The sequence below is a fragment of the Ochotona princeps genome, chromosome 8 (genome assembly GCF_030435755.1).
Source record: "Ochotona princeps isolate mOchPri1 chromosome 8, mOchPri1.hap1, whole genome shotgun sequence".
Taxonomy (NCBI): domain Eukaryota; kingdom Metazoa; phylum Chordata; class Mammalia; order Lagomorpha; family Ochotonidae; genus Ochotona; species Ochotona princeps.
Window position 1 is genome coordinate 79,067,524 of NC_080839.1, and position 19,208 is coordinate 79,086,731.

A 19,208-nucleotide genomic window follows, 5' to 3' on the forward strand; every position below is an offset into this window, starting at 1 on the left:
AAAGCTCAACCAGACGAGTGCAATCAGCCCAGGAGGCTCCAGCCCAGAACACGCTGAAGAATGGCAGAAGCCTGGAGTGGAGCCTCTTCCGCATGGGGATGCCCACAGCCCGCCTTCACTGTGTGGAGTCCCCAGCCCGTCTCCTCGCACGGCATCTGTCGCAGGCAGCTTCCCCACACCTCCCTGCCTCTTCTTGAGACAGTCTTCCTGCCGGCTTCTGAGTGCGGCTTCCTTTCCTGTTTACAGTCTCCAAAATCTGGCACAGTGTGAGGGCTTGCTCCAGCTGACTTCCGTTCTTCCTGAGCCAGGGCTTCCGCTCGACGCCCAGACACTGAGGCTGCCTGACGCCCCGGGTCCCATCAGCCCCCCAGTCCTCGCCCCTTGCTTCCACTGCATGTGCCAGACTGGAATCGGGTCAAATTCCTACCTCCAGCCCCACCACAACAGTCTCCTTCCCCTCTATCGTACACAGTTCCTGGCTTGTGTTTAAAGTCCTGATTCACACGGGAATGCTAACAACGGACACCACACACACACACACACACACCCCTATTGTGCAGCCCACCACAGACTGCTCTACATGCAGGAGGGCCTCCACAAGGCGCCGAGCACTGAGCAGCTGCACGCTCGCATTGGAATTTGCTAAGAGCATCACAATGCACAAAGAGAGAAAAAAAAAAAACAGCCTTTGTTTTCCTGATGGGAATGTCAAGCCATATGAAAACAACCAACTATTTTAAGAACATCTGGTCAATTGTAAGTATTATCCAATTGAGGCAACCGCAAATATTTGTAAGACAAGTTACTTATTAAGCTGGATTGAGGTTATTGTGGGGTGCACTTGGACACAGGAGGTACGGGTACAGGACACAAGATGGTACAGGCCTGCAGGAGAGAACGATTCTGAGGCAGCATTGCGGGGTAGCAAGAGAAGCCTCTGCCTGTGATGTCAGGATTCCACATGGGAGCCGTTTCAAGTCCTGGCTGCTCCATTTCTAACCCAGCTCCCTGCCAATGCACCTGAGAAAACAATGAAAGACGGCCCAGGTGCTTGGATCACTGTGCCTATGTGGGAGATCCTGCAGGGGCTCCAGGCTCCTCATTTTGGCCTGGCCTTGTCATAGCCACTTGGGGAGTGAAGCGGCGGAAAGAGGGTTTCTCTTTCTCGCTCTCTATCACTCTGCCTGTCAGGAATTAAATCATGACGACAACAACAACAACAAAGCACAAAAGAACAGAGTCTGAGGGAACCACCTGGCCTAGTACAGCGGGTTGAATGTGGATATCAGGCCTGGGCCACCCAGCACAGAGCACAAGCACCTTGACCTCCGCGGGACCCTACTCATCCCATCCTCGACCCTTCAAAGCAGAGCAGCAGCTGCCAGCCCTTGTCACCTCCTCCTCAAGCAAGGCCCTGCTCTGCCACATCAGTGTCACAACCACCCTCCCTCATCACTGCTACAAACTCCATGAGCTCTGCATGCCTGACTCCCTGTCCCCGAGTCTGTTGTGTGTGGCCAACCTGTGGCCCCCACAGGGTGCTCCCTAACAGCACGGCAGGATCTTGAGTGCTTTTTAGTGAAGGTTCCTTGGCCCCAAGCCCCACAGGCAGGCCCACCAGGTAGTAGGCAGGAGTACACTCCAGTGAGCTCACGACCAGCTGAGGGCAGCACATAGTTCCAACGCATGTGGAGTGCACAGACAATGGTTCCTAAGAAAGTGTTCCAATAAAAGAAATAGGGCTTCGAGGGCTGGTGTGAAAACCATTCAAGATGAGGCTGGAGCTGTAGGATGAGGAAGTCATCAGAGCCACTGCCATTGATGGGATTTGTCAAAGCAATCAATGTAGGAGGCACTCTGAGCGCCCAGCAGCCATCTACAGCTGAGAAGCTCCAAGCGACGAACTAGTGCGCTTGCTAACCCAAGTGCCCCAGAGTCCACCCCGAGATCAGGAACTGCTGGAAGAACAGAAATCAAGGGAGAAAGATGTCTTTCTCTCTCCTCTGTCTCCTCCCCTCCCGCCTTCCCAGCTCCTAACAGAGGGTCTTTCATTCTGCACACATGGAAAGACGGGCTGGCCAGTGACTTTGAAAGCAACTCCTGGGGTGCCACCACTGCACAGCTCTTGACAAAGAAGGGCCATCACACATACACACATGTACAATGACATGCATCACACACAACCACAGCCACACACACTCACACACATGCACATATTCAAACCACATGCACACAAAGAACCATAATCACACATAAAACCACACAATCTACAACCAGACACACACAAGCACATGTACAACCACACACACATACATGCCATACACAGCTACATGCACCACACACAACTTTAACACATGCACAGACAACCACACGCAACTACATGGATAGACAGAACCAAATATACACACACACCACCACACAAACACATGTACAACCACATGTACACACACAACAGAAATCTGCCATAAACAGCCTTCAAGAAAGGCCCCACGGGTGGAGGGTCAGCTGAGCACACCTGCATAGCTGCCTCTGCGGTCTTGCAGGCCATCTCACTGGGAAGCAGCCTCCCTTTATGGCTGTGAGCACAGGCGTTGCAGCCTTAGACAAGTGGCCACAGCAGCTCTGGAAAGTGTACCTCCCCACAAGCATTGAACCTTGGAGGCATTGGCATCATAGCCCTCCTGACAGAGGCCAGGCAGAGGGCACATTCTGACATGTGTCCAGTTAGGAGATGCAGGGGGAGTCGCAACGGGCCTGTCACTCCGCACACACATACAGAGAAGAGCACCATGTGGGCCAAGCCTCCAGCTCCTGCATGGCAGTGAGGACAGGCTCTTCAGCCCATAGTCCATGCTGGCATCACCGCTCCACTCTGAGCTGTCTAGGAGTCGCCAGGAAGCCCCCAACAGCCCAGTCCAGCACGCCCTGACAATGAACTCAAGGATGGGTTATGATCAAGTCTTGCTGCTGCTGGTGACAGTCCCCAACGCCCGCCCCCAAGCCAGATGAGGACACACAGAGATGAGCCAAAGCCTCCAGGGACCTCCCCAGTGAATGTGCACTCCAGCGGCCTCTGCTCCAGTAACAAGGCCCTTTCCTTCCAGACGCCCATCAGAGATCCGGTGACCAAAGCAACAAGGCTGGGAAAGCAGTATGTTGGGACTTTCTAATGCCTTGATTTGGGATGTGAAGGAGATAATGAGGCAAGGAGGGAGAAGCTGGGTTGAAACAGGTCTCTAATGATTCAAATAGCCTGGCTTGGATGGGTTGGTTTTTGGTGCAGCATTTAATTCATTATTTGGGCCAGCTACACACCACATCTGAGGGCTCACTTCCAATTCTGGCTCTGGATCTAACCTCGGCTTAGGGGTGAGTGAGCCTGCAGCTCTGAGTCTGTCACTCACTGTGCTCTTAGGGACCAGCAGCCTGCCCTGCACCCTGTGGACACTTCTCAGGGAGCTGTCTCCAGATCTCTAGGGACCACGGGGGCTCCTCTGGCCGCTCACTGGAGCTTAGAGACCTTTTCCGTGTGGGAGGGGATGGCATCTCCCCATGAGAGTCAATACACAGCAGTAAAGCCCCATACCTCATCACTACAGGCACACAGCAGGCAGCACAGAACACCTGTGCCCACGGGCTGTGTTTGTGCCCCCCACCTTCCAAGGACTCGTGGCAAGGCCAACCCCCAAGGCCGACCACCACCCCTTCTCCTACATTTACCCACCTCGAATTCCTCCATTACCCCTGATCAGATACTGAGCAGGCTGGCACTAAGTCTGCAGGATGTTCTGAGTCCTATTCGAGTTCTATTCTAGGGGCCAGCACAGCCATCCGGAGCAACACTTAGCAACAATCAAAGCCCTTTTCCTCTGAGCCAGCTGTTTTCAAAGATCTTCCTACTGTAAAAGACAATGGGGTTTCCAACGGAATTGGGGTATCCAATGGAATCTGCATTCATCATTGTGAGGCTGTAGCTTTCGGTTACTGGATAAAGGTCCACCACAAAATTAAAGGAATACTTGAGGCTCCCAGAAACACAGACCAGCTTTCCTACTGCAGCACGCCCTAAACCTTAACAGCAGCTTCATTTCGCACCGTCTCTGCTTTGTTATCACTGGCAGGGAACAGATTTGACAGCAGGGGAAATGAAAACAGAGGAACCAGCTAAGACAACCAACTCCGCAGGGATGAGGAGGGCTCGTCTGCCCCTCCAAAGGCGGAAGTGGAAACATCTGGTAGACTGAAGACAAAGTCCAGCTGCACGAGCTGGAGGACTCCACGTGGGATTTGCTGTAACAAAGAAGGGAGATGGAGCCGAGTGTGCATTCCAGAGGCCAAAAAGATGACCCTGCGCCTTAGGATCATGTGAGTCTCAAGGCTGGGGACACGCAGCATCCCTGGGAGACAGACGTGCGCACAACTTTGCTCATCTGCTTACCTGTGTTGTCAGGATGCACAAAGCATAAATGCAGAGATGCATGGGAGATCATCCTGCAAGCATGCATCAAGAATCACCCTGAGCACACAGGGACAGGGACGGGCAGCTTTCCCTGGCCACCGGGGACTGGCAGTCTAGTGAAGGGACAGAAACAGTCATGGGGGTAGCGAGAGAGACACAGGCCTGGACTCTCAGCGGGTGACTGCAGGGCTTAGGGACCCACGGTTGCTTCCGTGGGGACTTGATGGCATTGATCATGGTGATGGTTCGATGAGAAGCAGGGCCAGTGGCCAGTGGTTCTTGGAAAGAAGCGCCATGAGGACACTGCCAGTGGGAGGCTATGTGTGGGAGAAAGGCCAACGTGAAGCCTTCTGTTCTCCGCAAGCAGGGCTCTGTATGTGAGGGGTCTGGGGTGCTGTTCAGGGCGCACCCACCCCGCAGCTGTGTGCATGTACGTGGCTTCTCTGGCTTCAGTCCCACAACCCCACAGCAGACACACAGAGGGGCATACAGACCCAGCACTCAGGCAATCCCCACCTGAAACCCTCCAGAGGGGTCTCTGAATGCTGGTTGGGCAGAAAGCAGCCCTGGCAGGATGAAAAATAATGAAGTCACAGAGGACAGTTCCTCCCCTCCAGCGAGCACAGGGCCAGCACTGGGAACAGAGGGTCCCCAAGTCCCCACCTTCCGTCAGACACCACCACCCAGCGTCGTGATGTGCATGTGTGAGCAGCTGCCTTCCACTGCGCACTGTGCAGCTCATCCATCAACTCCATGAGACAGAAGTCGCCTGGATGAGCTTCATTGAACAGACTAAGAAAGGTGAAAGGACTCAGGGTTCAACCCAAGTGGCAGACCCAAGGCCGCGTCCTTCTCACGCTTGAAATGCTGGCTCTCTCACGACAGCACTCCCGTCCTCCACACAGTGCCACTGCTCATCCACGCAGACTCAGGAGGCTGCCCTCTGAGAAGCAAGAGCTGTTAAAGCTTTCCCGGCCAGGAAGAGCAGGCTGAGGCTTCAGGTGTGGTGCTGGCAGCAGCACACTATGGCTTGTAGGCTGCAGGGATGAACTCCACTCACAGATCCCGGCACGGTCATTCAACAGCTACTCCCTTCCCTGCGGTGGCCTCAGAGGCCACCTCTCCATCGGAGCAGCTGGGAAAGCAAGCCTGCTGTCTCACTGCAGCCTCCCAGGCTGTCTGCCACAGTCAGTCCCACCAGCACATCCTGAGAGAGGATGGCAGGCTGGAGGCAGCCAACCAGTCCATTTAGAATGGAGGTCTCCCCGGTACCCTCCAACACACAACACACAAGCCATATCAGCTCATGTCCATCACTGAGCAAACAGCCTTGACTGCCCCAGTCCCTCTACTCTCTGATCCCAGCTAAGGACAGCCCCACGCAGGCAAGCTGGCATGAAGAAGACACAGCAGCAGAAGTGGACAGGCGAGAAAGAGCCCCTGTCTGCCCCTCTGCTTCCTGCAGCTAGCATCTGACCCTCACATCCATCCTTTTGTGGAACACGGAGAATTGGAGCACTTACTCAGAATGAGCTCTGACATGGTGGCTGCCACCCATGGGTGCAGAGGAAAGTGAGGCGCACGGTGCACAGCAGCCCCCTGTGTCAGAGCGTCAGGCTCTGTTCACAGCCCAGCCCAGCCCTGGGGGAGCTCAGCAGCGTCAAATCAGCTGATGCAACTTTCCAGGTGGGAATCAGCGGTACAAACTTCCAAGTACTCCTGAGAACTCTCCCGCGAGCACCTGAGAACAGCTTTCCAGGCAGGAAGCCTGTCCACTAGGAATACTGATCACACTTCCAGGCAACAAAACACAGACTTCCAATTCCATGTGTAAGTGTACTTCAGAAGGAAGGACCCCGCAGCCCCACTGCCAACAGGTTTTAAGGGTCAAAGTGGTCGCAAGGACTACTGACCCCTTGGTCACCGGAGCAACAGCATATAGTGACAGCATCAACAGTAAAGGAACTCCCAGAATCCCACCAATGTCTTCCTCATTCATGGGCCACCCCAACCTGTAACACATAAAGCTGGCCAGGGAGTTGCTTCCCGACTTTCCAGAAAGAAGCCCATGGTGGCTTGAGCCCTCTTCCCAATCGTGGCTCTTGCCCTGTATCTAAGACAGGTAGGTGTCCCCACCGACCACACCCCTTTCATCACCCTCTCCCTGGGGACCAGAGAGAAGCATACCCTCCCAGCACTGCCCCAGGCTTCCTGCGGCCCTCTGCGCGTTCACTTCCCTCTTCAACCCAGACTCACAGGCAGGTGCTGAACTTGCTTCTCTCTGTATCCTCTCTCCATTTCCAGGGCAGTCAGTCATCCCCGAGCACTGGGCATGTCACGAATGTCCAAGGTCCTCTCTGACACGGAATGGCTGCCAGATAAGACTGAGCCAGTCCGGTGCACCTGCTCTTGCTGTGCCCGACTCGCCGCAGGCGGGCCTCCACAACACTGTGAGAAGTCACCTGGGACGCTGCCCAGAAACAACGCCCCTGAAGGTCCCTGTGATATCAGTAAGTGGGTATCTAATGTGTTACAGGTGCAAAGCAAATATTTACTGAGTGGATGGCTGGAACTGCTAGGAACAAGGTGTGATTTTCTCGGCAGCAAGATGAAACTGCTCATTAGACTGACGTTCCACAGTGATTTGGACCCAATGAGTTCGTGGCACGATTCTCTAAGCCATCATGTCCAATCACCTGCACTTTGCGGTGGGGCCCTCAGGGGGAAGCCAGCCAGGCCTGCCTTGCAGAGAGCAAAGAGCTCAGGCGGCCAGCCCACTGCCTACCTGAACCAGCTCTGTGATCCCAGGACGTCCTGTGCCCTCTGAACCCTGATTTACCCCCACGAGGAAGCAAAGGCTTGTGATCCCCCTACAAAATCAACTGACATTTTCACAACTGTATCCTGGCCACAGCCTTGGAGGGACCAATACACAAACACAGTGATGCACAAGGAAGCAGTGACCTGGGTGACAGCAGACTATGTCCACCACAGAGCTCAGTGCACTGCGCATCAGGGGACTGGACATGTCTAAATGCTTGGAGCAGTAGCCACAGTTCTGGGCACTCATCTAATATCATAGAACATTATCCGATTAAAAAGCTGTGAACACACAGATGCCAAATCTTAGGAAAGATATATCAGATCAGTAATAGCGGCAAAATGGAAAAGTGTGTGCCAGAATGTTTTGTACCACTAACCTGTGGCTTTGGGATACAGCTCGGGTGGGGACAAAGGGAGTACTGAATTACACACACACACTATGAGGTCTGATGATAACAACGCAACAAGGAAGACACTCAGATGAGGTCATTTTTGCTCAGAAAGAGGGGCACCATTTTTCATCCTGTGACATTATGTCTGTGCACATACCCAAGCCCACACACGATACTGAAATTACTGCAAAGCCTAAAATGCCAAAATGAATAGTAATAAATAATAGCAAAATAATAATAATCAAGGTGAGACTGACCTCAGAGCTAATCTCCTTCCTACATGCTGAGTTCTAGCAATGAAAACTAGAAGAGCAGCAACATTAGTAGAAACTGATTCAGAAACAAGGTTTATAGGAAAAGAATCTCCTAATGCAAGTCACGGACACAGCACCCTGACAGCCTGCACGGGGTGGGGCGCCACCAAGACGCAGCTGGCTGTGTGCTAATGACAAACCCAAGGGTGCACAGGCAGCACCCGGCAGGTCTCTAGCGGGAAACGGTGCAGATGCTGGGGAGTCCAGGTGAGGGAAGAAGCTCCCAACAGGTCCCTTCCAATCCCACTTTCTCCAAGAAGCAGCAAGAAGCCCACAAAATAATCCACCCTACCCAGCTCCAAGTCTCTCCCCTAAAGGCAGAACGGGGAGCTCACAGGAAGCCTCGTGTACTGTAAGGGGGCTGAACGTCCTTTGGAGCAGGTGGTCTCCCGAGACCGACAGCAACACAACACAACTCACCCTCTCTCTACAACTGGGCCCTGCAACCCTGGCTAGCAGGGAGATGGAGAACAGGGGGTGGCCTGGAAGACTACAGTTCACTCTGCTGTCTGTTTCTGCTCAGGCTTCAGGGAAGTGGGTGGGCCCAGAGAGGCTCCAGCTGGATCCGGTTTAGGCTGGGGCCGACTCAGCTGTACTCGCCGAAGAGGCAGCATGCTTCCCAGGAGCCGACGTTCCCAGCCCCTCCGGTCAGGAACCCATGTGCAAGCTCTCCAGGGTGGAAACTTCACTTACCGCAAAAGCGGCAAGACGGGCAGCTGGAACTGATTCTGTAGTCTCTCACAGTACCGAAGTGGGGGAATATCCCAGGCCCCACGGAAGGGCAGAGAAGCACGGGGACCCACGGGGGGATGAGCTGGGTACAGGCACAAAGAGAATGTCAGAGCTCGGGGTATCAGGGTCACCGATGTGGGGGCAGAGCAAACTGCACTGTACGGGGAGTGCACACCGCTCCCCTCGCTGGGAGGACGGGCAGACGGCAGGGATGCAGGAGCAGACAGCCAGGACAAAACGGCTCCTCCTCCCTGACCCCACCTGGAGCACCACTTGCTGCTAAGTCTTCCCAGTGTCTGCCCCAGGCTGCTCCAGACAGGGGTCTGCAATAGCGAGGTGTCTCCAGTTCCGGAGCTGAATACGAGAACCACCACAGGCACCAGACAGGCCAGGTGCGGGAACCCACTCCCTGGACCCTGCCACCCCAACCGAGGCTCATGGGCCACAGTCGGCAGCATAGTGAGTTAGGCAGCGGTTCTCTGGCTGCGGGACTGGAAGGACCTTAGGGATACGCCGCACCTCCCCACAGAGGCCCCACACACCTTCCAGCAAGAAGGCGACATCGCCAGCTGGAGCCCACCCGAGAAGCCACAGCTCTGACAGGGACCTCGGTCCCTGGCTTCCACGAAAGACATGAGCAGCAGTGTCCAGGGCGGATGGCCGGGCGTGTGGGTGCCAGGACTCGTGGCCCCACGCTAGCCTTGGCCGGCCAGAGGGTTGGTCAAGCCCTCTCCTCTCCAGGCCATCCCCATCTGGGGGTCCTGGAGCTGCCAGGGTGATGCTGGCCAGCAAAGGAGGGCCCTTGAGCCCCAAGAGGAATCTTCTCACCATTCTAGAGTTCAAATGCGGGGGAATGAGGTCTAGGCAGGGCCAGTTTCTGTCCTGGGAGGCCAACTTGTCCCGGACCACACTCCTGGTCAGAGGCTGTTTGACTCTTGCATTTCTTCCCGTCACCTTGCCCGTGTGTACCTCCATCACCAAATCACCCCTTTCAACAAGGACCCCAGGCCTGCCTGGTCCTCTCGACCAAGGCCCCACCTCCAAACAAGTTGTCACTGTTAGGCACAAGGGTGTGGGGCTCCGACATATGAATTTGGGGCACGCAGCTCAGCCACAGCAGGGCCCCTGACAGGGTCATACTAAGGGTGACACATGTCCATTGACGCGGCACAATGCAGGGGCTGGAGGGCAGTGGGCATTCTACAGGGACGATAGCAGCTCTTGCACTGACCTGGCAACCCTGCAGGCAGTGTCGCAGCCTGGGACCAGCAGGCAGCAGTCCTGGAGCACAGGGTAACACCATCACCACCCTGCACACCCACCCCAGTAACCAGGACCAGCTGGCATCCCCAAGCAGAGCAGAGCCGGGTTCAGCCTGCGACCCCAGTGGCCTCTCAGAACGGCTTCTGCCCCCTGCCGCAAGCACACAGTAACACACGTGAGAGCAGCTGACAGCTGGACTCGGGGAGTGGCAAGGGCCACACAGAAGACTCAGTGGTGGGGTACACTGTGGGACGTGAAGGAACTCGTGTCAGGAGGCATGGGAAACAAGTGTCTCCCAAATGTCTCACACGGAGGCCTCCCAAGTTCCTGACACCATCAGCAGAGCCCTGGAGCCAAGAGCTTGGACTGGACACTGTTCACGGGGCTGAGCCACTTCCTGGAACCCCTGCATCCCCTGGACCTGCAGCCCACCTCCACTCCCAAGCCAGCTTCTGTCTAATGCACCTGGGACACAGGACATGCTGATCCAAGTTCTCAAGTCCCTTGCACCCATATGGGAGGACCAGGATGGAGCTCCTGGCTCCTGGCTTTAGCCTGGCTCAGCACTGGCTGTTGCAGGCATTTGAACAATGAACCAGAAGACAGAAGTTTCTCTCTCTTTCTCTTTAATAAAGTGAAATGAAATTCAAACAAAGGAAGTAGGGAACTCTGTCTAGGGCAGAAACATGGAAGTCACAGGACAGCAAGGGTCCCTGGGTAGGAGACAGCATGCTATCCTCACTGCAGTAGCACCAACCGAGCAACCCCCATGCAGGCAGAAGCCTCCACAGCTGCCAGGCTCCCCAGGACAGACCGAGGGCTTTACACCAAGCCGAGACACTCAGAGCTGTCCAAGATAGCATGGAAACACTCCACTCCTCCCCTGACCCCTGCTGCACTTCACAAACGCGTGGAGGAGCCTGCAGCGAGCAAGGACTTATCTATCGTCCTCCAGCATCCTTTGTCCAGTGCTGTCTGGGGTCTCTCTGGGGAGACCCACACTGCCCCTCCCCCAAACCAACCCCAGTGCTCAAACCTTTCCAGGTCCTGGCAGACAAGGGGCTTCTGCCCACACAGCTGCTGACTCCAAGCTGTTGTTGGCAGGCAGGTGCGGAGTCACCCAATCCTGGGAAAGCAGCTCCCATGGAGGAATATTCCAGAACGTCTCTGGAAATACCACTTTGGTAACACAGCTGCTTAAGGTCATATTTGTCTCACTATGAAATACATGGGCTGAAAAACGAGTTCAACTCGGGGAGAAGGTTTGGAATGCAGTAGTTATTCCTGCATGGACTCTCTCCAGTACCGAATCGGAGATTTGGGTATTTCTTGGATTTTGTTTAGTTTTTTCCTCATTAAAAAAATGCTCAAAACTAAAATGCACATCCAGTTTAAACACAAAAGCTTGATACACTAGAATTACAGTAAGTGCAGATCGGCAAATGTCTGTTCAGCAAACACAAACGAAAGAGATGCAGATTAAGTATGACAATCTTGCCCTGCGCTTTGTGTAAGTGCTGTGTTTACTGCACAGTTCATCTGGAAAGGATAGAGAAACGCTGAAGGAGGAAGGAGTCCCACAACATCTTCCAGAACTCTCGTTGGTCTATCAGTTCTACACCCACAGGCAAACCCTCTGTGCTGAAATCCACATGATAGGCAAGACTCAGCCAACTTCTCCCGGAAGACACAGTCCCCGCTACCCCATGAAAGCCTGGGTACGCAGACACACACACCCGGACCTGGGCAGATGATGGCACGCTGTCCACTGGAGCATGCCCACCTTCCCGGCAAGGCAGCGGTGAGGCCTGGGGAGGGGTCCTGCAGGGAGCTTGTGCTGCTGTCTCTGAGCACCTTGTCCCTGTGGCCCCTGCCTGCACGCTCCGTGCTCCAAAGGACATGCCCCATTGTCCACAGGGCCCAGGGTGTGCAGTGCCTCCCCTCTGCCTCAGAGCTGCTTTAGTCTCTAAAATACGCTCACCAGGAACCCTTGACCACAACAGGGGAACATGGCCCATGCCAAGCCCAGCGGCCCATTTTCCCCTGGGAACACATGCAGGCAGGACTCCTGCGCATGGGAAAGCCTCCTGGGACGTCGTGGCTTGCCTGTTTCTGCTGAGCTCAAAGCCACATACTCCACAGCTTGGAGCTCAGCCTGCAAGCCGACGTGTCCTCCCATCGATCTTTGCTGTGTTTTGCATTCTTGCAGTCGTTACCTCACTCCTCCTTTCCGGGCCGCTTCTTTAACGCTCTTAGAGATCGGCCTTGGTGCATGTCGCGTGGGCCGGAGGAGAGCAAGGTAAGCACCAAAAGGGACCAGCACTCAGCCCCCCGACACACGCACACAGGCACGTGCACACACATGCTCCTCCTGCCAGAGAGATGGCTTTTGTTGGTACCATGTGCCCCAGGCCTCATTCCAGCTTCAGGTGCCTGGAAGCAGGGAGTGTGTTAAACTCCTTTCACTAGTTCCGCTTCTCCATCTAATGACTGACACACAGAGCACACATGAGTCAGAACTCCCAAGTTTTGCCTCCAGCTATGTCATTAACGGGCTGGGAGACTCAGGCTCACCGACCGAGTCAGGGCGGCCAGGGAGGGGAGCCGGAAGTTCCTTAACCACAGGCCTGCCTGGCCCTCCTCACTTGCACAGCACTTTCCTCCTGTCATTTTTGGACGTGGAGGCTCAAGTCAGTGACAACTAGGCAAACATCACACACTCAGTGACACGGACGGCCGCTGTGGAGGAGGAGGCGTGCAGAAGTTGTTCTGCTCAGGAGAACAGGCCACGGCAGGTCTGCTGTGAGTTGTTGAACGTGGGTGAGCTTAGATGGAGAGTAGGCCCCTGCATTGCCTGGGAACAGGGTCTGGCTCAGCGAAATGGCTGGAAATCCATTTGTCTGCAAAGTGCTCCTACGCATCTCACCCAGGGCAGCTGACCTTGGTCGGTCAGGATGAGGAAACTGCCTCCACACACCAACTTCAGGCATCACCTGTGGCTGGTGGCCCGAGGCCCCCGTGAGCCAACTTCAAGCCTCCACTGTTCCCGGCAGGGCACAGAGAGAAAACATGACCTCATACACCAATGACCTCAGCTTGATGCCTCAGCACAACTTGGTGTCATTCCTTTGCTGTCTTGGGCTGGGGACGGTCACCTTATACCCCCATCTTTGAAAACCACCAGCATAACCACATCATGAACCTGACCCGACATTCTATCCTCCAACAAGACCCCATGGCATGCACGGGAGACCAGAGTGCCCTGACCACTCATTAGCCGAGACCTTTTCTGTCAACGGGCCTGGGTCCAACAATAGGCATGGATGGCATTACCCACCTCAGGAAGTGTCTGGTACCACTGATGAAAAAGGTGCGTACCCAAGCAAAAGAACGTGACCAAGATGTGACTGATGGCCTCCTGCGAGCTGGGAACTTTCCCAGTCTGAGTCAGTTTAACCAAGCATCACCACCAGCAAACGGAGAATGACTGGATCAGGACACTCAGGAACAAAGGTTGAGTGGTGCCACCAAATGTTACACATGTTCAGTAAACAGCATTTTTTAAATTTTAATTTTGATAATCATTACATAGTTCACAAAGGGCCAAGGATTACAGGAAAGTGGGGAAGATCATTGTTTCCACATTTTTTGTGTGTGCATCTGGGGTAAGAAGGGAGCTAAAAGGAGAAGCCCCCCTCAACCTCTCACCCCATCCCAGGGTCCCCGACATGGGGCATGCTCCGAGGGCACTGCTCAAGTGGTTTTGATAGTTCAACAATTCTCAATTCTGCCAATCTCACCATTCCAAGCACAATGAAATCTCTCCAGAATCCACTGGCTGACATAGTCCACCTTAGGGTCCTCTGAACAACAGAGAATTCTAAGCATGGGTCCAACAGCACAGCTGTTGCGACTTCCCAGTACCCAGCAAGGCCTGGCAGCTGCACAGAGGGAAACAGGGCATTCCCAGGGGTCTCACCACGGCTGCTCCGGGCCAGAGGCAGAATCTGCACAGGGTGTTAAGAGATCAGAAGAGTGTTGCCATGTGAACCAGGGAAAAAAGTGTGGGCAGAAAAATCAGAGGGGGATGGAAATTTACAGGCTCCAGGAAGGAAGTGCAGGTCCCTCGAGATGAGTTCTGGCCTTAGGGTACACACCTCTAGTCCCCAGCACATGGACATTTCAGAAGGCTGGTTCAGCGCCCAGGGACCCCACTCAGGGAAGATACTGAGGAAAGGCGTGCGGGGTGAGTCAGTACTTCCTGGAGACAGAGAATGCACACCACAAGGCAGCCCAGTCTCCAACCCTCCCTAGCCACTCTGGTCTGTTCTGGTCTGCCCGCCTCTGCACAGGACCGTTATCATCACAGCCACAGATGACACTGGACCCCAAAACAGCCCCTGTTTTTTGCCTGGAATCAAGCCCTGGCAGGCAACAGGATCCCCCTGTGTTGCAATCAGAGGCAATTAGACCCCCGCGGATGGCTGTGCCATCCAGAGCCAAGACAGAAGAGCATTCATCATTTCTTTCCCAGTAGCAAAAGTGTCACATGATGCTTAAAAAGAAATTACAAGAAAAAACAAAACAACCCATAAATCCACAAACCCAGAAAGACATTCAAAGGAACTGGTTTTCCTGCCCCCACCAGGGCAAGGCTTTTGTTAAAGCTTTTTCCAGTTCTGACGTGTGTGTGCGTGGACACACACACACACACGCACAAGAATGACTGATGACTTCACACAATCACTTCACTGCCTTTCTGCAGCCCTCTCTTCATGCCGAAGGAAGTAAACAAACCACTTGTGATTGTGAATGCAGCAGGTGCTCAGACGCCAGAGAACTGACTGTGCCCATGGCAGCATTCTCACAGCCCCAGCCGCCGGCCTGCGCGCTGGCCACTGACCACAGCTCAGACGGGGACGACCTCGGCATTGTCTGGCATGACCTCTCCTTTCCGCGGGGCCGAGAGCCAGCCAACGTTCCCTGTTCTCCCACACTCTGGAGTCATGACTGCTTTCTCTTGAGGCGGCGGGAGAGTTCTCCAACTGTGTGGTGTGGCCATTGGCACAGCGCACATCTGCACAACACACCCAAGACTGCACTCACTGATCCAAGAGCAGGGGTCAGGAGCCCCAGGCCAGCCCCAGAACAGGTTCTCCCACAGAGCCACAGTGGAGGACCCTCGGAGGCTGGCCTGGCTAGGCTGACTTTGATCAGGGGAGAAAGTGGGGCTGACGCTGCTAGCTGCTCTGCTAACCTCAGAGGTTTGGCTCTGCTGCCAAGGTTCCATCCCCCAGGCAAGAGCTTCCAGGCTGGGCGTCCCTGCCCCCGGCCTGCTCCCAAGTCAGGGAAGGAAGATTTAAGGGCGTCGTTCAGCTAAATGCATAACAGCTTGCTTTTCCTCCTCCCAGTTTTCCGTGGAGTTGTCCAGTGGCCTCCACTACCATCAGGTATCCTCCCTGCAGCTAGAGGCAAGCTGCGTCAGGGCTGGAGGCTCTCAGGGCACCGAGGACGCAGAGGACAGACAGCAGCAGCCATGCAGAATACCCATCCGCTCTGCTGCACACAACCCCAGGAAGCCCGGGGCTCCCAGGCTGCACCTGCTCCTCCAGCAAGCAGTCCCTGCACACGCATGTCATGACCCTGGCTTCTTCTCTATATCAACTTCTCCTTTATCAAAGATGTATGTATTTATTTGAAAGGCAGAGTTACAGAGACAAATACACAGAGATATCTTGTATCCAATGGGTCACAAACAGCCAGGTATAGGCCAGGCCAAAATCACAATTCACCAGTCCCATCCGGTCCATCACTGGACCTTCACAAGTGCATTAGCCGGGAGCTGGAACAGAGACATCACCCAGCACAGGAACCTGACACTGGATTGTCCCCACCCCGCATCAGTGGCTTAGCCTACTGTGCCACAACACCAGTCCTCCCAGTATCTTTTAAAATTTCAAATGTTGATGAGTATTGAACAGATTCAATGTGATTTGCAGACAGAATTCTAAGAACATAATGGCATTCCCTAACTTCTTCAAGAACTATCAATACTCATGCCCATGTGCTATGCTAACTTTTCATTTCCATCCCAACTCTCAGGTCCTCTACTTCCCTTAGATGGTTTCCACCTCCTGGAAGCTGTATGCTTCCAGGGAAAGAGAGAGAGAGAGAACGGGTCAGCTCTCCAGCATGGCAGACTGGCCAGGGAACATCTGATGCCATCTGATTGCCAACCTCACACAGAGCTGAGTTCTGGAGGCCCTTGTTCCAAAGACAGAGCACGCTTGCGAGATTCAATGGGGGCTGGAAAGAGCAGCTGTGCTCTTTGCATCCTGGGCAGTGGGCATGGCAAGAGCAAGCACCACTGAGCCAGGGAGGCTGTGCTTGCTGCACCAGTGTGAGGGGGCAATCTGGGGAGCCTGGGCACTGGAAGAAATCTACATCCATAAACAATGGCCAGGGCCCTGAGCTCCAGGCAGCCCAACCCAGCATATCACACCTACTTCTAACCCAGAGTTGTCTCCTCCACTACCCCTACAGGGTTGTCTCTAGGGCCCCTCACGTTTGCTTTGGTGGTACAGCCGTTGGAGAGGCACAAGCAAACAGAACCAGCCCAGCAAGCAAGGGCGCGTGCACACAGGAACCGCCAGTGAAAGCAGCACGCCCTTCCTGCAGCACGGGCGGAAGGAAGTATGCAAGGGAAAGCAGGAAGGGCCGGTGCTGAAGCAGAGCTGGATGCCACGCTCCCCGCAGCAGCTCCAGCGGGCCTGCAGTGCTGACCGCACCCCATGTCCAACGCGTCAGGTAGCTGCAAGGACTGAGCCACGCACAGCATGTGGCCAAAGCAGAACCTCAACAACCAGAGTTCCCCAAATCACATAGCTCTTTCTCCAGTCAGCACCATGCCAGAGGGCAAGGCCTTCTACACTTCTTCTTAAAGGGAAAAAAAAAGCCACAACTGACATTCCCAAGCAGCGATGGCACACACACACTTGCACCTGTACCCAGGTTCTTTGAAGAAGCAGCCCAGTGGTACTGCGTCTTCTGCACTGTGTCACGTGGGACACCCCCAATGCAGGCTGTGAGGCTCTGGCGTAGCCTCCTGCAGCCGAGCATCCACAGGATCCTGGGTCAGCTGAGGCCCTCGCTCTACACGGCTCTGCTGGGGGGCTGAGGGCAGCAGGTGCAAGCACCCTCCCGCCTGGACCTGCACCAGAGCAGGCCACCAACCCCCCAGGTAACAGCACATGCTGGGCCGGGATGCAGCCTGTGGCTGAGGGAGGCAGAGCAGAGAGTAAGGGGACCCTTAACCGACCACCCTCACTTGGGGACACAGCATATTTGATAGGAAGGAAAGCATTTGGTCCCTCCAGCAGAGTACTCCGCGAACAGCCAGCCTGCATGGGCTGCCAGGACCCCGCAACATTGAACATACAGTTCAATCCTACTGCTGTGGGCAATCACAAAGCATGTTAAAAAGTCTATAACAAAAGAATAAAAAGATAAGTCTGGGGCATGCGTTTGGCCCGGTGAGTTAAGATACAGTGTCCGGCGGCACACCCGAGTCCCTGAGTTCAAGTCCAAGCTCGGGCTCCTGACTCCAGCTTCTTGCTAACATGTATCCTGCAAGGCATCAGTGACGGCGCCAGTGGCCGGGTCCCTGTCGCCCCAACAGAGTTTGACCTCTGTTTCTAGCCACATCTGTGGGGTGAACCGGTGGTGGGAACTCTCTCTGCTTCTCAAATAAAATGTTTCAAGATACGTTTATTTGGATACAAAACAATCTATGCAGCATTTTTATCTCATAACACACATCCTCCACCTTTCTGAAGACCCATTGCAGATAAAGGTCCCCGCCCAGATGGAAGCCCTGTGTTCACACCCGGGACTGAGGACATGTGGGGACAGACACCTGAGCCACAGGGGCCTGGGCCAACCTCGATGTCCTGGGAGAGCCATGGAGGTATCGTCTGTCAGCAAGGACCCTCCAGGACACTAATCACAGCCACATGGCTTTCCAGGGGAGTGGACCCTGAGGCTTCGGTCAAGATGACAGAAGCCACGGTGGAGTCCTATATACTGAGCATGAAGATCAGGGACAGAGGCTGCAATGCAGCCAGACTAACGTGGGGGTGACTGCTGGCATAGGTAACACCCTGGGAAGGACCAGTATCTGCCACGGATCTTCTTCTCAGGGTCCTAGGGATGACAAGGCTGTGGTCATGCAGCCACCCACACCAGGAGCTTTCCATGCAGAGAGTTGTGCAAAATACAATGTTGTTGGGTGATAACCTAAGGAAAGAGCAAGCAAGCCCAGCCTACCCCCAGCACGGGCCAGGATTTGTTCTGCCCAGCCAGCAGCCAGCAAGCAGCCAGCAGCCGTCAGCCAGCCAGCAGCCGTCAGCCAGCCAGCAGCCGTCAGCCAGCAGCCGGGTTAATGGAGCTGCCTTTCTTTCCCTTCAGCAGCCCTTCTCCGGGAGCAGTGCCCACAAGCAGGGACCTGCAGGGCAGACAGCTGGGGATGAGAGGATGGCACTCTAGCTTCAACACTGAGGAAAAGATTGGGCACCTGGTGTCGGTGGCCAACCCTGTGCACACTGCCCCATGCAACCATCTGTCCCTGCCACTTCTGTGTATCCAAGTCCTTGGTCATCCACGTGCCTCCAAGCAGTTTTGTCCTACACGCCTGCTGAGGCCTACCCAGGCAGGGCCATGCCAAGGCAGCCCCTGCTGTAGCCGCAGGAAGAAAGCAGAGAGCCTAAGGCAGGGCTGCCAAACTCGGGACTGTATGGTAGGAGGGGAGTTGGTGAGGGCCCGCAGTTCCTACCAGACAATGCCTGGCTCTCTAAGTTTGGAAAGGTGGTGGGAGGAAGTGAGGACATTTCTCTTGCTTAAAATAAGAGTGTTTGCTCCCAGAATATACCTTCCGGTACTCTCTAGGATCCCAGAAGAAGCCCTCAACCAAAGGTCTGCGGAGTGCAGCATCTATAGGGGTGATCATGACGCCAAATGCAAACACTTGCGGGGGGCCAGCTCGCAAAGAGAGCTGCACAGCTGCCTTGGGAAGGCAGGGGCTGTCAACGCAGGACAGCCACTGCCCATCCAGCCCAGGGCACCTGAGCTGCAAGCACCTGGAGTCCAGGACCACCAAAGCCACAGTGGGCCAAGTTCCCTCTGGGTAACCACAGCACAGATCTGGCACACACCCACCCATGCGTGCAG

General features: G+C 54.8%; 1 protein-coding gene across 2 annotated transcripts in view; it reads right to left on the reverse strand.

Annotated features, from left to right (window-relative positions):
• The window catches only part of RNF144A (ring finger protein 144A), an 84,016-nt gene that overhangs the window by 31,459 nt on the left and 33,349 nt on the right, over positions 1-19,208 (reverse strand). The window contains exon 1 of one of the 2 annotated variants that reach the window (XM_004582588.2): positions 7,424-7,444. The exons of the other annotated variant lie outside the window; for it this stretch is intronic. The gene's annotated coding sequence lies outside the window, so the exon portion shown is untranslated. Of the gene's footprint in view, positions 1-7,423; positions 7,445-19,208 lie in introns of those variants that run through there. 2 annotated transcript variants of the gene reach the window in all.